Below are 22,086 nucleotides of genomic sequence, written 5' to 3' on the forward strand. Positions count from 1 at the left end.
AATCAGGGAGATAACTAAGTTTGTACAGATTTTAGAATCTGTTTTGCTATAGGTTCTGATTTTTCAGTAATAACATCAAGATTTCAGGGGCACTTCTGGGAATGAAACAGTAAAAAACAGGGTGTTAGTGCTAGTATATTATAATGTAATGTTAGTGGCTATTAGTTAATGATACTAATGGGGAACAAGGGATAATGGGCTGCTGAAAATCAGGGAAAAGGTTTTACATAATGGGATTTTCTGTTTTTAAAAATGAAGAAGGGGGTCCAAGAAGCACTTAAATTGCCTAGGACCAGCCCTGTATAAATACAGGAGCTGGACAGACAGTTAAAGAGAGAGAATTTAGGAGAGTCTTTGAGGAATTTTCAGAAAAACTGGAAGAAAGTTTAAGAGTTCTTTTTGAAGAAATTTTAGGAAAATTGAGAGGGAGTTTCAGACAGAAGGAGAGTTTTAATCATTTTTCAGAGGGAGGGAAATCAGTTTTCAGAAGAAGGTTAGTTTGAGAGAATTTAGGAGAGGAAGAAGAAACAGAAAAGGAACAAAAAGAACAGTCATACACACACACACAGATATACAGCAGCAGAAAACAGAAAAAAAATCAAAAAAAAATGGAAATTTGAAACTGAAAAGATATTGAAATCTGAAATATTGTTTCTTTTGTTGAATCTGTTCAACTTTACTTGGTTCCACTGTTCAGTTAAAATCCGAAGTGTTTCTTAAAAGTACTTTACTGTGCATCTGGGCTCTTCGAATCCTATTCTTGTTCAGATTTTACTGTGTTATCAGTATATTCTACTGAATTTGTTACTGCTGCAACTGCTGAAACTTACTTCTTCTACCTTCATTTTCAGGTATATATATATCCTTTTAAATTCTATGTTGGAAAGAGATTCAATATGGTGGATAAATGGAGATTGAATTGAAATTCTGTTTTTATTGGTCCAAGTTCATCAATTTAAATTTCGTTTTTATTTTATGTTAGTTAATTAGTAGTGAATTCAATTTGATAGCTATGAGCTAATTATCTTACTTTGAAACTACTTTAAAGATTTGTAATAACATTAGCTCATTATCTCATTAGTTTAATCATATTAAATTGTCGAAGTAGGGAATATGATATGAATGTTGGTCATTATTTAAATTTTGTTGTTGGTTAAGTAAGAAGTGATGTAGAGGGGCCAAGATAACTATAGTAGTGATATTTATTGTTACATAATGTTAAGATGATGATGTCGATAAGATAATAGATGTGTGTATAAAATTTGGTGAAAGATGACATGATATAGCTTGTTACGATGTTTAAAATATTATGAAGGTTTACAACATACAACTAAGCTGCATATAAGGTAATTTTATTGAATTGGCTTGTATAATAATTCCTTTCCTATAAACTCGAATGCCTATCTACCTTCTTAAAATAAATTAACCAAATAATTAGGCCTATTAGATTAAAAGCAAGCATATAAGAATGAAAAGAGATGTATAAGCATATATTGCCACACTTCATATCAATGATAATTAGAAGTAGAATTTGCATTAAATAAATAATAAAAATTCTCGGAAAATATTTCCTTCATGAATCATTTATTTTCAGTTTCATATGCAATTTATTCTTTAGCATATATATATATATGTCATAAGATAGTATCAATCATATTTTTATTCTGTCCTTTGAATTTGAATAATTAGAATGAATATAATTTATATTCGGAAATTATAATCAATGGTCAACATTTAATAAATTGTGGATTCTTTTCCAAAAAATTAAAGAGTATCTTAAAACGAGATTTCTCGTGATATAACAAATATTTTTGTGGAAATTCCTTAATATCATTACAAATATGTCACGCGATTAGGGATACGTTCGCGTACCCTGATTATATTTTTAAAAGCAAAAAATTCGGATTATGCGTACGCGCAATTTCGAACGAATATTTAATAAAAGGATTTTTTTTTTACAAAGACGTTAAATCAATTTCATAAAAAACCGAGATGTACGGTTCTTTAGTCAGAAAAACAAATATTCTTGATTCGACATAATTTCGAAAAATGATTACTCAATAAATATTATCAAAAATTATTGTGTACACGTACGCGTGACACAATTCCGCAATTTTTTAAATTTATAATGCGAATATACGTACGCGTAATTCGATTCAAAGAAGGGTTCTTAACCACAATAAGTAAAAGCGGTAGAAAAATCACGTAATAAAAAGTATTTAATAAAAATCAAGATAATTTAGCCAATAATAAAAACAGTTAAGCGACCGTGCTAGAACCACGGAATTCGGAAATGCCTAACACCTTCTTCCGGATTAACAAAATTCCTTACTCAGGATTTCTGGTTCGCAGAATAATAAACAGAGTCATATTCTCCTCGATTCAGGGATTAAAATTGGTGACTTGGGACGCCTTAAAATTCCCAGGTGGCGACTCTTAAATAATTAAATAAATCCCGTTTCGACTGTCCTTCAATTGGAGAAAACTCCCCACGAGCCCCGCGGGCGCGGTGAAAAGGAGGTGTGACACGCCCTTAAGTGGATCAGGAAAATCATTTCAAATGTTTCACGATACAACATAAGCCCTAATGGCAGTATATTACGTAAGAAATTTCAAGTTATCAATGGATGATTGTAGATCAACGTTGAGGTTAATCAACAATAGATGGGTAAAAGTTGCAAAGTACTAGATGATATTAGGCCATCAGCCTTAAGATGGACAGTAATGAAGAATCGTTAAAGAACTTAGCTTAATAAGCAATGAGAGTAACCTGGAGTTCGGTAGTAGACATCTGTAATGATAAATCGAAATAAGAATTATGGTATAGTATGGCCTATGTACATGTAGTAAAGCTAATGATGCCCATAGGGACAACTATACATAATTTTATATATGTTCACAAAGTGAAGCCTAGAGATTCTCTAAAAGCTGGAGGAAAGAGAAGAGAAGAGTCGCATAGGCGCACATACAAATATAGAATCGTAAAGGCTACATGATAAAATGTAGCAATAGTTACAAGATTAGAAGGATTCCGACTACAAGTCATGGTGTGAGAAAGAAGCATAAAGGGGGAAATGCCCTGGTCTTTGGGATTCATTCCTAGAACAGTCGTCTAGATGGCAAGAGGAATACTGAGGTATTCGCAAAAGCTATGGGCTATAAGAATGATAAGTGCATCAGTCAACATTCGAGGACGAATGTTCCAAAGGGGGGAATGATATTACACCCCATGTTTTCATATATGGAAGTACGCCATAAGTAAATTGATATAAAATCGGAAATGAGATGTTACGTCCCGCATTTTCGTATGTTGAAGTTTCATCGTAAGTTATTCGATATAAGTTCAGGAATGAAATTTATTTTGGGATTATAAGTGTCACGCTATTTAAACAAAGGATAAGTAAATTCGTGAAGGTCTGAGGGTAAGCAAATCTAAAAAAATGAGTTTCGTAGAAGTTTGGCATTTTGAGATAAAATACGGGCCGAGCTAAAATACCCGGTATTTATGGACTAGTGTCATAGAAGGCACAACATGACCATGATAGTACAGTGTATAAAGTATGTTAAAAGTGAGTAGTATTTTAAGCAAGTTGAGATAAATCTTAATTATGCGGGTAATTGGTAATTATCCAAAATATTTTGGATAAGACATAACGTGGTAAATTTTCCTTGAAAAACATGGTAATTCATGCATTATTAATATATATGTGGAATGATTTGAAGATTGGACAAAAATATTCCAACGCCAATGAGATACAATTTTAGGAAATGGAATCATTATGTCTTAAAGACATAAAATCACATCTCCACTTTTATTAAGGGAGATTTGAAGAATTCAAAATAGGATATCCTGTATCAAGACACAATTCCAGTAGCCAAGAACGAAGAGATGGAAACATGAAATTTCTTCATAAAATTCATACAAGATCCGATTATGCGAAAGATGCAATTCTAAGGAAGTATGGTATAATATTTCTCAAGAATATCATATGGATTTTTCCCTACTTAGATCTGCCATTACGTGTTGTCGAAATTGACGTGTGTTAGAGGGATTTTCAAGAGAATCAGCTCAGGTATGTTAAGGCTATCCCTTATTTCTTTTTGGCATGATCTATACGACACAAGCGAAACGAGCAAATGCACAACTTTCATAAATTACTCTATTCGTAGAAATGCTAGAGATATGTATATTCTTATTCTCCCATGTGTCATATTATTCTATTATCTATTCATGGGTCTCAGAAATATGTAAGTTGGTAAAGTTTATTTCATGATATTAATCAGAGGCATAATGGCCTTATGACGTACCAAGAGATTTTATTAACGTATTTCATACATTTATACATGCATATTGACCCATGATCAGATGGCGTTATATACGCGTATTTATATGTATATGGGATATGGGAAAGGTTATGGCGTTATATATGCACTACCACCTGATCAGTTGGTATACATTGATAATATTGCCCACAGTGGCCGAGATGATATGATGGGATGCCCTCGGAGGCTTGATGATGTTATGAACACATGTACCTATGCACGACATAGCATTCGTACGCATATGAATGACACTATAAGTATATCATTATTTACAGAGTTATTCAGACTTACATCTCGAGTCTTTTACTCTATGTTTCATGCATGTCTATTATTTACTGATTTTCACTCTTTACATACTCGGTACATTATTTTTACTAACATATCTTTTGCTTGGGGATGCTGCGTTTCTTGCCGGCAGGTCCCGATAGACAGGTCGAGAGCCCTCCAAGTAGGCTATCAGCTCAGCGGAAGATGTTGGTGCGCTCCATTTGATTCGGAGTTGCTTGTTTGGCTAGTATGATTTACATGTGTATTATTAGAGGCTTGTAGAAAAATGCCATATACATAAAAGATTGTATGGCCTTGTCGGCCTATGTTTTCAGTTTACAAATGATCATGTTGGCCTTATAGGCCTGTATGTCACATGTACAATTTTTTTTATCAGGTTGGGTCGCCCTATATTGAGTATTCCCCTATGTTTATTCTGGTTAGCCCATGTCGGCCCATTTGACACATTTGCCAATGAAAGTACAATAAGAAAGATATGTTATGTTGGTACTCGATTCAATAGGGTACCGAGTGCCCGTTGCTGCCCATAGGTTTGGGTTGTGACACCTTCAACTAGGTGTTTGCCTAACGGATTGCAAACTTTAAAGCTTGTTTCGTTGGTCGGGGCGTATTATAGCTATCAACACTCAAGTACCCACTCAATACTTCTCGGTAAGAGAGTGATTTTGCTTAATTTAGCTTTCTCAAGTCCAAATGGGTATTTAACGAAATAGTTATAAAATGCTCAAATCGGGTTTTACTATCTCTAAGTTCAACCCTTTATTTGGGACTATCAATCTCTTGATTTTGTCCCAAATTCTTGTTAGCCAAGTTTTACTAGACTAAGTCTCTCTTTCTCAAGTAGAGACCAAGTCAAATAGGTATGAACTAATGTTTGCAACTATTAATTCTACAATTAAAAGGAAGAACAATGCTAAATAATAAACACCCGACCATAAACAAGCCATAAATCAAACACCCATTAGGTTTACACTCTAGAGTTGGGTCACAACCCTAGTGAGAATCTAGCTACTCATGCTTAGAATAGAAGAAATAGAAGAAGAAATGATAATAAAACTCATATTGAAAGATTAAAAGATAAAAATCCAATGTTAAATAACCAAAGTAAACTAAAGTTTCCTAAAGAAGCAATGAAAAATAGCTACAGGAGTTTCAATATTCAAAACTTGACCTAATTGTTTAAAACTAGTCTATTTATACAAAGCTGAAAATTTCGAACAAAAATGCCCTTTCGGAGGTTCTGCGACCGCACAATACCATGTGCGGTCCGCACTTTTCTTCAATCTTGATAGGAGTTGGATCTACGGCCGCACAATTCTAGAATGCGGCCATATCTCTTATGTTCTGTGGTCTGCACAAATCTTGGTGCGGCCGCACAATTTTGAGTGCGACTGCGTGGCTGACTTTTGTGGCCACACAATAATTGTGTGGTCCGCATTTCCTTTAGGCCTGAAATGTTAACTCCCTGAACTTCTGCTCTTGGTTAGCTTCTGCAGCTGCACATTAATTGTGCGGTCCACATTTTGCACTAGCACTCTGATGTATTCCCTTCGTATTCTGCGGCCGCAGATGGAAATCTATAGTTTGCACTTTAAGCATTTGTGCCTGATTTTTGTTCTTGAGTTTAGATCACTCATTTTTGAGTTGGATTTCATCTTTGTAGCTCATTTCCCAATACTCCTGCAATTAAGCATATTTCATCAGTTTTCGGGAATACAATTAAACACTTTTGGACTAAAACGAAAGCTAAAAGGAGCCAATAAGTAGTCAAAATCCCCACTTATCAATGGATTTGTAGGTTGAGAAGCAACTGCAACAAAGGCAGTGCTAGTTATTGTTTGCTCACCAACCGAAGATGGAAAAGACCCGGTACCCAGCATCATGGTACCGTGAGCAATGATGGGGGCCTGGAAGCGAGAGTTGGAATCTTCCACTCTATCACACTCTCCCTAGAGTGCCTGGACATTGTCCTCAATTGAAGTAACTAGATCAATAGATTGAGCAGTCTATTGAGCTGATGAAGGTCATCGTCTTCTTTGTAGAGAATCCCCTTCATCATTGGCTTCTCCATCATCATCGATCACCACAGTGTCTGTGGTTGGCTCGGGCACGATGCCCTTCATCTTTTTATTTTTACCCTCAGCCTTAGAGAAACATCGTCTTTTTTGTTGCTTTTTCTTCGGATGGGGACTCTGAGAGGAAGCATTCACACCGGATCATCCGGTGACACCCGTTAGGGCGAATGCTTCCTGTAACAACCGTATCGCGTCTGCAGGATCAGCCAAAACGTCCTCCCCGGGGACGGTAACAGAGCCCTGCTGAAGACCTGAATTCGGCAAAAGGAAAAGTTAGCGAGTTTTCTTCTATGTGAGATAAATAACAAGATAAACTCAATAATAAACTTACCATGATATTTGGCTTTCCACTCATATTTGAGGGCCAGTTCTTTCCACCGTCAGGTCTCAGGCATGGTAACATCCAAAATTTTCTGGACCCATTGATCCAACCCTTAAACCTTGGTAGTGTCCACCGAGTAGCTGAAATAATGGAAAAAGAAGGACCAATTATAGCATGGTATAACATTTAACCAGAAGAAAGGATAGACATTGAACTTACGTGTGCGATTTGATAATTCAGGAAAGGATAGAGTGGCAACTACAATGAACCGCTCCATCCAGCCACAGTCGTTGTTGTCATCCATGCTAGTGATCAAAGCATGATGACCACACTTGCTGAATTTTATCATTCCCCTATGGAAATTCTTGGGGGAATAAAGTTTCATTAATCGAGCTAGGGAGAGTTCCTCCCCTATCTTCTGGAATAACCACCGAAGACAAGCTTCCATCAACACATAGAAGGGCTCATCGGAGCTAAGCAGACTTGATAGCAGAGGCTAAACTCCAAGATTACAGAGTCAAGTCCCTCTCTTAATGAAAACAGTCTCAAAGTCAAGGGGTGCATGTAACATACGTAAAACCCTTCTTGGGGAAGGTTACCCGCTTCTCTAAGTCAAGAGAGATGATGTTCAAGTCATGGAAACCATAGTCTTTCTTCATAGTAGGGATGCTAGAAGGATGGATGGCAGAAGGGTATACACCAACAACCCATGTGCGGGAGTTAGCAGAAGGGAGCTTCTCTTCGAAGTCCTTAGTCATAGTAAGTTTTTTGGGATAATGGTGCTTACTGTATGAGGAGAAACATCATCATTGCTTTCTTTGTTCTTTGAAGAAATAGAGTTTCTAGAAGAGGGGGTCATAGTTAGCAGAAAGAAGTAAGGGTTTCTCTAAAAAAGGAGGTTAAAAGTACAAGTGAGTTGAGTAAAGAAAGTTTTAGAGAGTTCAAAAAATTATAAAGTGTAAGAGAAGAAGATGAAAGCTTATAAGTAAAGGAATAGAGAGCTAAAATTGTGGCCATGATTACCTCGAGAACTGGCGAAAGTATTGCTGAATCATGGGATAACGCATGTTCGGGGCATTAAATGCGGAGAGACGTGCGTCTAATCAAGCGTTAGAAACTTTTCAGAGGGAGTTAGTAAATTTCCTGCCAAGAAAGGTACCTTTACCTATTGACGGCCAATTTTGACCCTCCTGCCTAATCCACAGCAATATGATGGATTCAGACTCCTAGGTAAGAAGAATGAAGGGAATCACTCACCAATCTGATGGGAGAATGGATCAACTGGAAGCTCTCTTGGTTAGGTGGAAGGGAAATCTTGAGGACTACTCAGAATTACTTCATTGAGTTGATCAGACTTGAAGGCATTCAACCATACTCACCCCTACGGGTCCTCAGACAGTTCGGGATTGTTCAATATGTGCCTCTATGTACAAGGACAATGCTATATAAGGATGAGTACAATGGGCAGATCCCAATTCCCAAGATAAGAAGGATATAAGAAGAGTGGAATGACCTAGTCACAATGCCTATGGGTCAAAACTCATGGTGTACTCCTATGTATTACGTCTGGATTAATGAAGAAGAAGAACTAGCCCGGCCAAGCAGTGAGGGTATAACCTGGTTAGAGGACACAGTGGTTGCTTTGCAGATTTAACATGAGATCCTACCACATAGAGTCAAGTACAGAGCCAGAAAAAGATCTAAAGAAGGAGTCTGAATTCAACGATGATGGGGGGGAGTTTGAGGAAGACCCGAAAGAGGAGCTAGAAGAAGAGAAGGATATGGGAAACGACTCAGGAGATGGTTATTAGAGTTGGTTGATTTCCCCTCTATCCCACTTTGTATCTTTATCCCTAGTTTTCTCTCTTTACTTTCCAAAAGGGCGAGTTGTCCAAGAGCATGTAGTTCTATGAAACAATGATGTAATCCTTGTTCCCACTTCTATCAGTCCAAATTATCAATGAAAACAAATTGCTTCAGATCTAAGTGTGTCAAGTCTAAATATTTATCAAATCTCTTCGAGTTAAGCCAACCTCCGGCAATGAGATGTCCCCGTGAATTCTTGGAACACGCTAGCTGTGATACCTGAATTATTTGCTCTGTGTGACTTTCTGCTTGTATAAATGAAAAAACTGACTCTTGTTCCTTTTCCTTTTATTTTTCTTCTTATTCTATTATTATTCCTGAAAAGAAAAGAAAGTTGGTTTGTGTCGACCAAAACTAGCGAAACTACCATACAATCTGAGGTCAAAAGGAAAGATGTCAGCCACAGAAGACCCAACAGAACATGCTCTGTTCATAGCCAACAGCCCGGACGATCAGGGGGAAAAGACAACACTAGGAATGATGACACGTGGCTAGGATGGCCGAGGAAATGGAGTCTTTAAGGGAAGAGGTACAACATATCAGAGAACTGGTGCACCTGACTGTGACAACACTTCGTCAACCCCTCGATTCCCTTCTTTGGATTCACTCCCTGACCATTTTCCTTCCACATCACGCCAAAACAAAAACACCCCAACTTTAACTCCCACCACTCAAGTCATACCTCCAATAACTCCCGCTAACCCACCAAATACCTCTATCCACACTCCCTACGTTCCACAATACACTTAAACATCACAAAACCCACCTATTACCACTAATGCAACTACCCTTCCTTATGACGGAGTCACTTTTACTACCAACAAGCACATACTTGTGGCACATGCCCCCCCCCCATGAGCGGTACGTTTCCTCTGTATATGCCATTTTGAACCCACCTTTACAGCACCTGTCGGGGTTCCTTATGAAATTGACCAAGACACTTAAATGGAGAGAGAAGTCGGGCGTAAGGAAGAAGAGTCAGTATCTGAGCAGTTACAAATGTTGAGAAGGCAAATGAAGAGCCTCCAAGTTGCTCGGGGAAGTGAAAGTTTGGACTACAAGGATCTGTGTATCCATCCAGATGTGGATATTCTAACAGGATATAAACCCCAAAAGTTCAACATCTTCGATGGGATAGGAGACCCTCACACACATTTGAGGGCATATTGTGACAAGTTAGTCGGAGTGGGGAGGAACGAGAAGCTAAGGATGAAGTTATTTATAAGAAGTTTGATAGGATAAACACTCACCTTGTATACTCGACAGGATCCGTGATATTGGAGAACTTGGCAAGACATAGCGGAGGACTTCATGAATTGTTTTTGATTCAATGCAGAGATCACTCCAAATCGGTTCGCACTGGTGAACCTGCAAAAAAACGTCTGAGTCATTCCAAGAATATGCACTCCAATGGAGGTCGGAGGCCACCAAGGCACAGCCTCCACTGGACAACAATGAACTAAATATTTCATCAGAGCCTAGGAGGGAATATACTTTGAAAAGATGATGGGAATGATCGGACAGAAATTCTTCGAGCTGGTCAAGATGATAGATTTCTTAGAATAGGGCATAAAACCTGGTAAGGTACAATCCATGGTAGCACTGCAATCAGCCAACAAGGCCATCCGGTTAGGGTCAATCGGTAGCGGAAAGAAGAAGAAAGAGGATGTCTCAAAACAGTTGTCCCTTACTACCAACTCAACCCACATCATGGAAGCACCACTTATTCCCCAAACAAACATTCACCACCACCCACTTACACTCCAGTATATAACACTCAGCCATATTACCACCCTCAACCATAATACAAACCCCCTCGATCCAACAACAACCAAAACCCACAACGGCCATATGCCCATGTCCAACCCATCACTCACCAAAACCGACCTGCTTATGCACCACGCCCTCGTCCCAACTTTGAATTGAGGGGTCCTAGAACTTATACCCCGATTGGTGAGCCTGTAGCCCAATTATTCGAGAGACTAAGAAGAGCAGGATTGATACATCCAATCGAAGAAAGGGTTCCTGAACATCCCTCCAAGTATTTTAATGCCACTAAAAGACGCGTGTGCCATTCCAATGTACCTGGACATGATACTGAAGATTGTTTTAAGTTGAAAAATGAAATTGAAACCCTGATCAAGAGCGGAGGTATTCAGTACACTTCATCACCACCCAATGTGAATCGTAATCCACTACCAAATCATCAAAATTAGGGAGCTAACTTGATCGCATTGGACGAAGAGTATGACCTAAAGGGAACAATTGTCACTATAGGAAATTTAGAAGCCGCCATGTTCCCTCCTCAAAAGGCTTCGATTATTACCGCACAAGTGAGGCCTACAGTGATAGTCAAGACATATTCGCAGCAACCTACCACGACTATCGACTAAGAAAGTCAGGAATACAAAACTGCCCCATGGACGTACCAGCAAAAAAAGAAGGCTAAAATTATAGATTCCGCTGCAACACATGGTATGACTGTTGCGCCCCCTTTTTCCTCGAAGAGTCCGGGTTTTGACATTCATGAGGAACAACTCATTTTCTTTAGGTAATTGGGTATTTAAATTTGAAGAGTCGCCACCTAACGGATTAAGGTGTGTTAGGGCACCTAGAGCAATTAACTCATATAACTAGTTTGTATTATCAGAGATTGGGTAAGGGCTTGAAATAACCTTGAGGGGAAAGTGTTAGGCACCCCTCGCAGTCCACAACAGTGGGTCCCAACCGAACTCAATTATGTGAAATAGTCATTTAACAGATAGTCTAAGCACACATATCCAAATAAAAGAAGTTTAATAGATAGGCAGTCTAAGCACACATATGCAAATAAAGGAAGTTTAATAGATAGGAAGTCTAAGCACACATATGTAAATAAGGTGAGAGAAGTCCTAGGTTTGTTAGCCTATAGGATCACATCTGTACAATACCCGACAAGCATTCCTCAAATAGAGGGGTTACATGTGGCATTCGCGCATAGGTCATCATATCCTTTACTACCCAATTACCCTCCCCTTGGTCATAGCCTAAAGCGTTCTAGCAATCTTAAGATGTATCCTGCACGTGCACTACCCGTCCCTTCACTTATATAGTCTGGAGGTATTTAGGACTTCTAGTTAAGGTGGATCTAGACTCTTCTACAGTAATTAAAAGGAGAAAACTCTAGGCGACATACAAAACATATAGGACTGGACCAAAGATAGAACAATTAAAAGGCTCGCATTTTACCTCTACAAATAGAGCAAGTAAGTGCACGTCTCAAATAACAGATTTCATATATTTAAGAAAATCCCTAGAACAGGATACCTAGGTGAGCATGGCAAGCAGAGAATATGCAATGTTGAGTTAAGGCAAAAGTGTTAAAGACCTATTCAGTTTGCATACTGAATTTTTAGAACTTGTTGAATCTGGGCAGTCACATTAAGCAAATCAGCTTCACAGTTTTTATTAGACCTTGATTACCTATAGGCTTGCCTAGGCGTGAATCCGTAATACCCTATACACATGCTATATAAATGCAATCAGAATTCTACAAACCATTTTAAAACAGTTTGAGTTTAATAAGTCCTATAAACATGTTGGTCTAGGCGCTGAATAACTGATTTTAGACTTATAGATGTTGGCAGTTAAATGCACAAACTAGTCTTAGAATCATATAGGCATGGCATCTAAATGCAGTGATTAAAACCTGCTGATGATTGATTTAAACATTGTTAGTATGCAGAATCTGATCTTTTTCAGGCAAGACTGATTAATTTTAAAACCCCTATAGGCATGATATCTAAGAAAACATCGCAGCAAACTTACAGACATGTTATTAGAATGCAGGATCGATTTTTGAATCTTATTGGCATGATGTCTAAGTGAACAAACATTGTAACAGCTTATAGGCATGGTATCTAGATAGACAAGATATTATAACAACCTATAGGCATGGTATTTAAATAGATAAGATATTGTAACATATTGTAACAACCTATAGGTATGGTATCTAGAATGCATGCAAACAATCAAACAACACGATGATTTCTAATTACAGAAATTTAGTTTGAACCCTATGGACATGATTTCTATAATGTACACAAGTGATGAACATTGCAATATCCTATAGGCATGGTTTCTAGGAATGTAAACATTGTTTTTAAATCCTACAGGCAGGATATCTACCCATTCCCCAACAAATGTGTATAATAATCCCTCCTAGTTTACTAATTTCCCCAATATCTGTTTACAAAGTAAATAATAATTAAACCAAGTGTAGAATGAATTACAAGAATGATAACAGTATACTATAGGGAGTCTGGATAGGCCCAAAGCAAAACTTGGGGAACCGGGCCTTCAAACTGTCTCAATGCCACATCCCATAATTCCTAGGGAGGGTATCTTAGTGTGCCAGAGTTCCCAAGGGCCTCCAGGACCCAGAGCGGTGCTCACACCAAGGCCTCCTTTAAAGATCAACAACTTGTGCAGTGTGGAATAGCCATCCCCAGTGTGTCAAAGTTCAGAGAAGTCTCAAGGACTCCAAAGCAATGCTCACACTGGAGGGGCAGGACCCTAGATGTTCTAAGAGTTGAAGTGTTAGTGATTTGCAAGAATAGTTTTGAGAAAACAGTTTCAGACTTTCAGGAAAATTAGCAGTAAATAGAATCATTCATTTCGTGGAACCTAGGCAAAGGTTCCAACCAAACAAATAGCATTCAGAAATAGGATTACTTAAGCTTATTAGCTGTTACTAAATGATCAAACACAGAAGCAAGGCATGTTGAAGATCAAACAGCCACATGTAAAGGGTAATAGGGATTGGGGAGCAAGGTATCCAGATAGGAGATCATGCTAGTAGGAAAGTAGACAAGTCATAGATCTAATTTTAGACATAAGTAAACATGCAAACTTGCTGAAGGCAGAACACCTAGTTCTAATTAAAAACAGAATTCAACATGCTATTGTAGTAAACACATGTATTGGATAGGAGTAGACATAAACACATAGATTGACATTAATAGACATGCTAGGAAACACATAGTTAGACATGATATTGACTACATAGTTTTGAGCAGAAGTAGCCACATAGATTGGACAAAAGTAGTCATACTAACAAACATATGGATTGAACAGAAGCAAGTATACAGTTAAGGAAGCAGAAACAGAAGGTAAAGTAAGCAGGATTCAACAGCCTAGCCTTGGCTTTCAGCTGGCTAGTGATCACAAGTAGAAGAGAGATAAGAGGAAAGTTTTTGTGCGTGTGTGAACTATTCTTTTTGAACTGTGTTTGTGTCTAAGGTAAAATGAGAGTGCATTAATATATATATATATATGAGTCGAATAGTGCAGGTAAATAAGGCAAGGCAAATTGACATTGCAAAAATAAGGAAAGGAAGTAATCAAATAATCAATCAAGCTTGATTTGGGACAGGAAATTAGGGAATTATACCATAAATATCTCTAATTGAATTTCAAATAAAGCAAGAAGTAGGTTTACAATCAATTAGGGTTAGAACTCTTAAATCAAATAATTAGTTTCACAAATAAGGCAACACGGGTAACCAGAGACCAATCAAAGGGCCAATCAACCCATAGATAAGCAAGAGATGTCAATTAAAAAACTCAGGATTAAGGAAAACAATCAGAGATCAGTAAATTAGTTTAGTAAACAAATGAAACCTAGATAATTAGGCTAATCATTAAATTATTCAAACAATAACGGATAAGAGGTTGAAATCAAACACTAAATAGTCAAATAATTAGACCAGAAACATAACCATGCGAGAAAGATCAAACGAAACATAAAAACTTTAGAAAACCTTTTGCAAAAAACGGAAGTGGAAGCCCCAGGTAATTAGAAAGATACTTAGGGTTGATTAGTAGCAGGAAGATTAAAGAAATGGCCATGGAAACAGAAACCACTTCAAACATACAGATATTCGAACAACAAAAATCAGAGAAATCAAAAACCTAAAGTAGTGTAGTGCTAAAAATTGATTAACAGTAGAAATCCTTAAAGAACAACCATGGGAAATTGAAAACACTTCAAATATGCAAAGGATCGAATAGTAGATAATAAAGAAATCAAATCTAAGATAACATAGTGCTAGAAATCGACTAATAGTGAAGAAACAAGAAACTCTTTAAAGAAAAATCGACGATGAACTCAGAAACTTTCCAGATCTACAAAGATCTGGATGGATTCGTGTTTGAAGTGGGGGCTTTGAAGAAAGAATGAAAGGGTAAAGAGAATCCAGTCTCAAATAAGAGATTTGAACCGTAAAAGCATCGGAATAGTAACACTCACAACCATAGATGGACTCTCAGAGAGTCTTGAACCAGATTTGGTTAGATCTCTTCGAGATTTTTCCAGGAAATCATAAGAACGAGCAACCAGGAGATGTAGAAGATCAGTATGAGCCTCAAACGGCCATGGAAATCCATGGGTAGAGTGAGAATCAAGGGGAATAGGATTAGTTTTGGGTGGCGGAGGCTAGGGTTAGGTTTAGGTATCAGAGAGACAAGAGGATGAAGGATTCCAGGGCGTCCGTTTGGTGAGAATGAATTAGGTTTAGGGGGGTCGTTTGGTTAAAATTGGTAAGAAGTGATGGTGGTCGTTGATCTCTATGATCAACGGCCATGATTTAAAGGGCTTGGGGATCGGGTAAGATTTAATTTGGCTAGGGGTAATTGGTTTGGACCTGGTCTTAGTGGGCTAGGGATTTGGGCTGTTTAATTTAGGCTAAGTCCGAAATTAAAAGGGGTCATTTGTTAAATACCCATTTAATTGCTAAAATAATTTTAAAAATAGTTAATAAACTATAAAAAATTATTTTCATGCCTAGAAATATTTTAAAATAATTACTTAATATTTCAAAAATATAAAAGTCTATTTTTCGATAAAATAATATAATAATGCATGCATGGGCTATATTTGCAAAGTAATTGCAATTGTACCCTAAAAATGTAAATGTGGCTATTTGTGCAATAATTGAAACTTGGTATAAATGCAAATGATAAAATTAAGCCACAAAATTATTATAAAACTATTTGGGATGCAATCAGTGATTATTGTATAAATAAAATATTGGGATGAATTAATTAAAATCTTTTAAAATTGCAGAAATTGTAAAAAATAATAATTGATGTCAATGCATAGTTTTGAAAATATTATAGGGGAAAATCGGGTATCAACAGCTACCCCTCTTTACCCGGGAAGGATGAAAGAGTTTTCGGGTAAAGAAATGATGGCCAATTTTGACCGATTCGGATGCTTTGAAAAAAATAGAGGTCGAGCCTTGGTTTCTGAGCTGCCTACATATCCCTGGCCTTACAGAAATCAGGCCGTGTGTAGTTCTGGACCCATCGGTGAATGAAGCCGACTGAGCTTTTATAGTAATGGTAGCTAGTTTCATCAAAAGGTCCTTTTTGTGAAGGGTGAGGTCGGATGGAGTTATGGTTGCGAATCCAGAATGTATCGGATGTATTATAGGGTAAATAGTTGGATATCACGGAGTAGGATGGGTAACTAATAAGAATTGATTATGAATGGCAAAGTGAAAAAAAATGTGCGAGCGGAAATCGGAGCGAAGGCTGCTCTTGTTTGAAAAAATGGTTACCCCGGGATCACCTGCAACTCAAAATATGATGCATTCAAGTATATAGATTACTGAAAGAATTTAAACGTGATGCAAATTCCCTTTAGACCATGAAAGATTGTCTTTGGACGGTGCGGATGATGTCCTTAGACTATGATGTCTTGGGCCATAAATTGTGAAATAGGAGATTCGCAGGCCATGAAATGATGTTCTCGGGCCATGAGGATGGTGCCTCTGAACCATGATACCTTTGAACAATGATATGCAAAATTGAGAGATCCTCAGGCCATGGCATGGTGTCTTCCGGCTATGAGGATAATGCCTTTAGACAATGACTCCTTTGGACAAGTTGGTGATGTTTCAGCCCATGAGATGCAATAATATGATGCTGAAATCAACAAGACAAGGCTTAGTTTTGTGAAGTTGAGGGTAGAGCTTAACGTGAAAGAGGAGCAAATAGATAGTGCTGGAATAGAGCAACATTTATGCAAGGAGGGACAGTGCTTAGTCCCATGAGAAGGTAGTGCTTAACATTATGCAGATAGGGAGGCAGGGCTTAGTCTTATGCAAGATGTGAGATAGGGCTTAGTCCCATGCAAATGGAAGGCAGTGCTTATCCTTATGCAAAATGGAGGCAGGGCTTAGCCTCATGCAAGATTCGGGACATGGCTTAGTCTCATGCAAATGGAGGGCAGTGCTTAGCCTCATGCAAAATAAAGGCAGGGCTTAGCCTCATGCGGATGGAAGGCAGTGCTTAGCCTTATGCAAAATGGAGGCAGGGCTTAGTCTCATGCAAGATGTGAGACAGGGCTTAGTCCCATGCAAATGGAAGGCAACTTAGTCCCATGCAAATGGAAGGAAATGCCTAGCCTTATGCAAAATGGAGGCAGGGCTTAGCCTCATGCAAGATTTGGGACAGGGCTTAGTATTATGCAAATGGAAGGCAGTGCTTAGCCTTATGCAAAATGGATGCAGGGATTAGCCTCATGCGGATAGAAGGCAGTGCTTAACCTTATGCAAAATGGAGGAAGGGCTTAGCCTTATGCGGATAGAAGGCAGTACTTAGCCTTATGCAAAATGAAGGCAGGGCTTAGCCTCATACAAGATTCGGGAGAGGGTTTAGTCCCATGCAAATGGAAGGCAGAGCTTAGCCTTATGCAAAATGGAGGCAGGGCTTAGTCTCATACAGATGGAGACAGAGCTTAGTCTTATGGAAGATGCAGGACAAGGCTTAGTCCCATGCAAATAGAAGGCAGTGCTTAGCCTTATGCAAGTAGGGAGGCAGGCATTAGCCTCATGCAAGATGTGAGACAGAGCTTAGTCTCATGCAAGATGCAGCACGGGGCTTAGTCCCATGCAGATGGAAGATAGAGCTTAGCCTTATGCAAATATGGAGGCAGGGATTAGCCTCATGCAAGGTCTGGGACAGGGCTTAGTCCCATGCAAATAGAAGGAAATACTTAGCCTTATGCAGTAAACAGTTGGCAAATAGGGGTAGAATATTTCTAAGCTAGAGATATAGTCGGTATCTGGTGGCCCAATTGATAGTGATTGTGCTACATGTGTATATTTGCGAATGCTACTATCACGTCAGATGTGTCTGCACTCAAAGAAAAATTGTAAGTTTTGTAAGGGGAGGTTGGTTCTTGCCTTCGTCTGCCGGCTTTGCTCTGCTTCGTTATGGAGGACTTGTTTGAGTTTCCCTGGGTAACACCTAGCTGTTACGGAAATAGAGTTTTTGACATATGCAATTATTGATGAAAATAGAGTTATTTTAGAAAACACAGTGAAATATCAAGTAATTTTAGATGAACTAGTGACTGTAACACATTTCAAAGACATCACAGCTTTCTTGTATTAGAATTTCGAGGGTCCTCCTCAAAATTCTGCCCCAGTTTGGTAAATGATCCTTCAGCTGTTTGCGTGCGACGAAATATGCTGACCTTCCTCCGAAATTTTGATAATCCTTCTCAAAATTCTGCCCCAGTTTCTTAATCAATTGTTGACTCCTCAAAATTCTGCCCCAGTTTCTAATTCTGGGGGAAAATGAAAATTTTATTATGATATGACCGAAACCATAGGGTTGCCTACGTATCCCCTCTTAAACGAGAATCAGGTCAAGCGTAGTTCAAGTATATCATGTGAATGCAAAAAATCTAAGCATAGTATCTTTTGACTGCATCTGAATTGATTAGTTTTGGCCAAATTTCTCCGTCCATTTCTGCAAGTATGAGTGCTCCTCCCGTTAATACCTTGTGAACCATGTAAGGACCTTTCCAGTTGGGAGAGAATTTCCCTTTGGCTTCATCTTGATGCGGGAAGATCTTTTTCGGCACCAGCTGTCCTGGTGCAAACTGTCTTGGTTTGCCCTTTTGTTGAAAGCTCTGGACATTCAGTTCTGATAAAGTTGATCGTGATATACTGCGTTCATTATTTTTCCGTCTATAAGGGCCAATTGCTCATAGCGACTCCTTTTCCATTCTACATCACTGAGTTTGGCTTCCTGTATGATCTTTAAAGAAGGAATCTCTCCCTCGGCTGGGATGACAGCTTCGGTACCATAAACCAGTAAGTAGGGAGTTGCCCCAGTTGATGTGCGGACTGTAGTGCGGTATCCTAACAGGGCAAAGGGTAACTTCTCATGCCATTATTTGTGGTTTTCTACCATATTCCTTAGTATCTTCTAGATGTTCTTGTTGGCGGCTTCTACGGCTCCATTCCTCTGAGGTCTGTATGTTATGGAGTTCTTGTGCTTGATTTTGAAAGTCTCACACATGGTCTTCATCAGATCACTGTTGAGATTGGAGGCATTGTTAGTGATGATTGATTCTGGAACTCCAAACCAGCAAACAATCTGGTCGCAGACCAAATTTACCATGACTTTCTTAGTTACTGCCTTGTAAGATGCTGCTTCGACCCATTTGGTGAAGTAATCAATAGCTACCAAGATGAACCGATGCCCATTTGAGGTGGTGGGATCGATCGGACCAATAACATCCATTCCCCAGGTAGCGAATGGCCAAGGTGAGCTTGTTGCATTGAGCTCATTTGGCGACACTTTTATCATATCGACATGTACTTGACATTGGTAGTATTTTCGAACATACTGGACGCAATCTGTCTCCATGGTCATCCAAAAATAACCTTCCCTAACTATCTTCTTGGCTAAGACAAAACCATTCATATGCGGGCCGCAGGTCCAAGCATGTATCTCCTCAAGTAGCTTAGAAGCTTCTTTTGTGTCGATACACCTTAGCAATCCCAAATCAGGAGTTCTTCTGTACAAGTTTCCTCCGATGTGGAAGAAATTGTTGGACAACCTCCGAAGCGTACGCTTCTGAGTATGATTCGCATGCTCCAGATATTCTCCTTTTGCCAAATATGCTTTGATATCGTGAAACCAAGGCTTCTCGTCTGTTTCTTCTTCAACATGGGCACAATACGCCGGTTGGCTATGGATCCTTATTGGGATAGGATAGATGAAGTTCTTGTCGGGATGATGTATCATAGATGACAAAGTGGCTAATGCATCGGCAAACTCGTTCCAAATTCTGGGAATATGCCGAAACTCTATCTTTGTGAACCTCTTTCTCAATTCCTGTACATGGTGCAGATATGGCAATATCTTGGAATTTTAGGTGGCCCATTCTCCTTGTACCTGGTGCACAAGCAAATCTGAATCACCGATTACCAGCAGCTCCTGAATCTTCATGTCGATTGCATGTTGAGCCCTAGTATGCAGGCTTCATACTCTGCCATATTGTTGGTGCAGGGAAATCTGAGTTTAGCATATACCGGATAATGTTGGCTAGTTTCTGATACCAAGACGGCTCCAATGCCCACTCCTTTAAAGTTTGCAGCTCCATCAAAGAACATTCTCCAACCGTCGTAAGCCTCAGCAATGTCCTCTCCTACGAATGATATTTCTTCATAAGGAAAATACATTTTCAATGGTTCGTATTCCTCTCCCACAGGATTTTCAGCAAGATGGTTTGTCAATGCTTGTCTTTCGACCGCCTTCTGAGTTATATAGACCATATCAAACTCACTTAACAGTATCTTCCACTTGGCTAACTTTCCAGTCGGCATGGGCTTCTGAAAGATATGCTTCAGGGGTCCATCTTAGATATGAGGTATGTGGTATAGGCAAAGAAGTAATGCCTCAATTTCTGAGTCGTCCAAGTCAAAGCACAGCAAGTGCATTCCAACAAAGAATATCGTTCTTCGTAAGGTGTGAACTTCTTACTCAAGTAGTAGATAACTTGTTCCTTTCTCCCTGTCTCGTCGTGCTGCCCCAGAATATAGCCGAAGTCTCCATCTAGTAATGCAAGGTAGAGTAGAAAGGGTCTACCTGGCTCTAGTGGGACCAAGACTGGTGGTGTGGATAGGTACTGCTTGATTTTATCAAAAGCTTTCTAACAATCTTCGGTCCAACTTGTTTCGGCATCTTTCCTCAACATCTTGAAGATGGGTTCACATATAACTGTGGACTGTGCTATGAAGCGACTAATATATTTGAGACATCCTAGGAAGCTCATCATGTCCTTCTTGCTCCTTGGTGGTGGTAACTCTTGAATAGCTTTAACTTTGGACGGGTCCAACTCAATTCCCCGACGACTGACAATGAATCCCAATAACTTTCCTGCAGGAACCCCGAATGCACATTTTGCGATGTTCAATTTTAAGTTCTACCTCCTTAACCTATCAAACAAATTTCTCAAATCCGCTATATGATCTGCAGCCCTTTTGGATTTGATAATGACGTCGTCAACATACACCTCTATTTCCTATCTTTCTTCGAAACTGGTACAATAATGGCTAACCAGGTTGGGTACTCAACTACCCTGAGAACTTTGGCTTTGATCTGCTTAGTAACTTCCTCCTTGATTTTCAGGCTCATATCTGGTTTGAACTTTCTGAGTTTCTGCTTCACCGGAGGACACATTGAATTGGTAGGCAACTTGTGAGCCACTATAGATGTGGTCAAACTGGTCATGTCATCATATGACCATGCAAAGATATCCTCACACTCGTTCAAGAAACGAATGTACTCCTCCTTCTCTGTCAGTGATAAGTGAATGCTTATGCGAGTCTCCTCAACGGTTTCGGCGTCTCCCAAATTTACTGGTTCGGTTTTGTCCAGGTTGGACTTAGGCTTATTCTCAAAGTTCTCAACCTCTCTAACAACATCCTCAGGTATTTCATCCTCTTCTTCTGAGTCACTATAATTATATTGCGTTGTCTCATCACATGTCACAATCACCGATTTATCAAGAAAGGTAATAATAATGTTGTAGAAAGAAAATGTGAAAGATAATAATGAATAATAAATAGAAATGCATTGATTAAATTCCAAAATGTCTAAAACAAATGCGGCTCAATGAATCGAGCAATTATTTTGAAACAAAATGTGTCTTTAAAACAAAATTACCGAAACATCTAAAATGCCTAGCATGGCTATAGAAGTAAATTAGGCTAAATGCCAAGCTACCCAGGGACTCGGCGGGCCCGGGATGGTTTGGCGGTCCAATTCCTAAGAACGGATCCCTTTTCTACAGTCTGAATGGTGAGGCCTTCATCCTCCTCCTCCTTAGTTATTGCATTGCAATCCATATCCTCATCCTCTAAGAAC

The sequence above is a fragment of the Nicotiana tabacum genome, chromosome 11 (genome assembly GCF_000715075.1).
Source record: "Nicotiana tabacum cultivar K326 chromosome 11, ASM71507v2, whole genome shotgun sequence".
Classification (NCBI taxonomy): Eukaryota; Viridiplantae; Streptophyta; class Magnoliopsida; order Solanales; family Solanaceae; genus Nicotiana; species Nicotiana tabacum.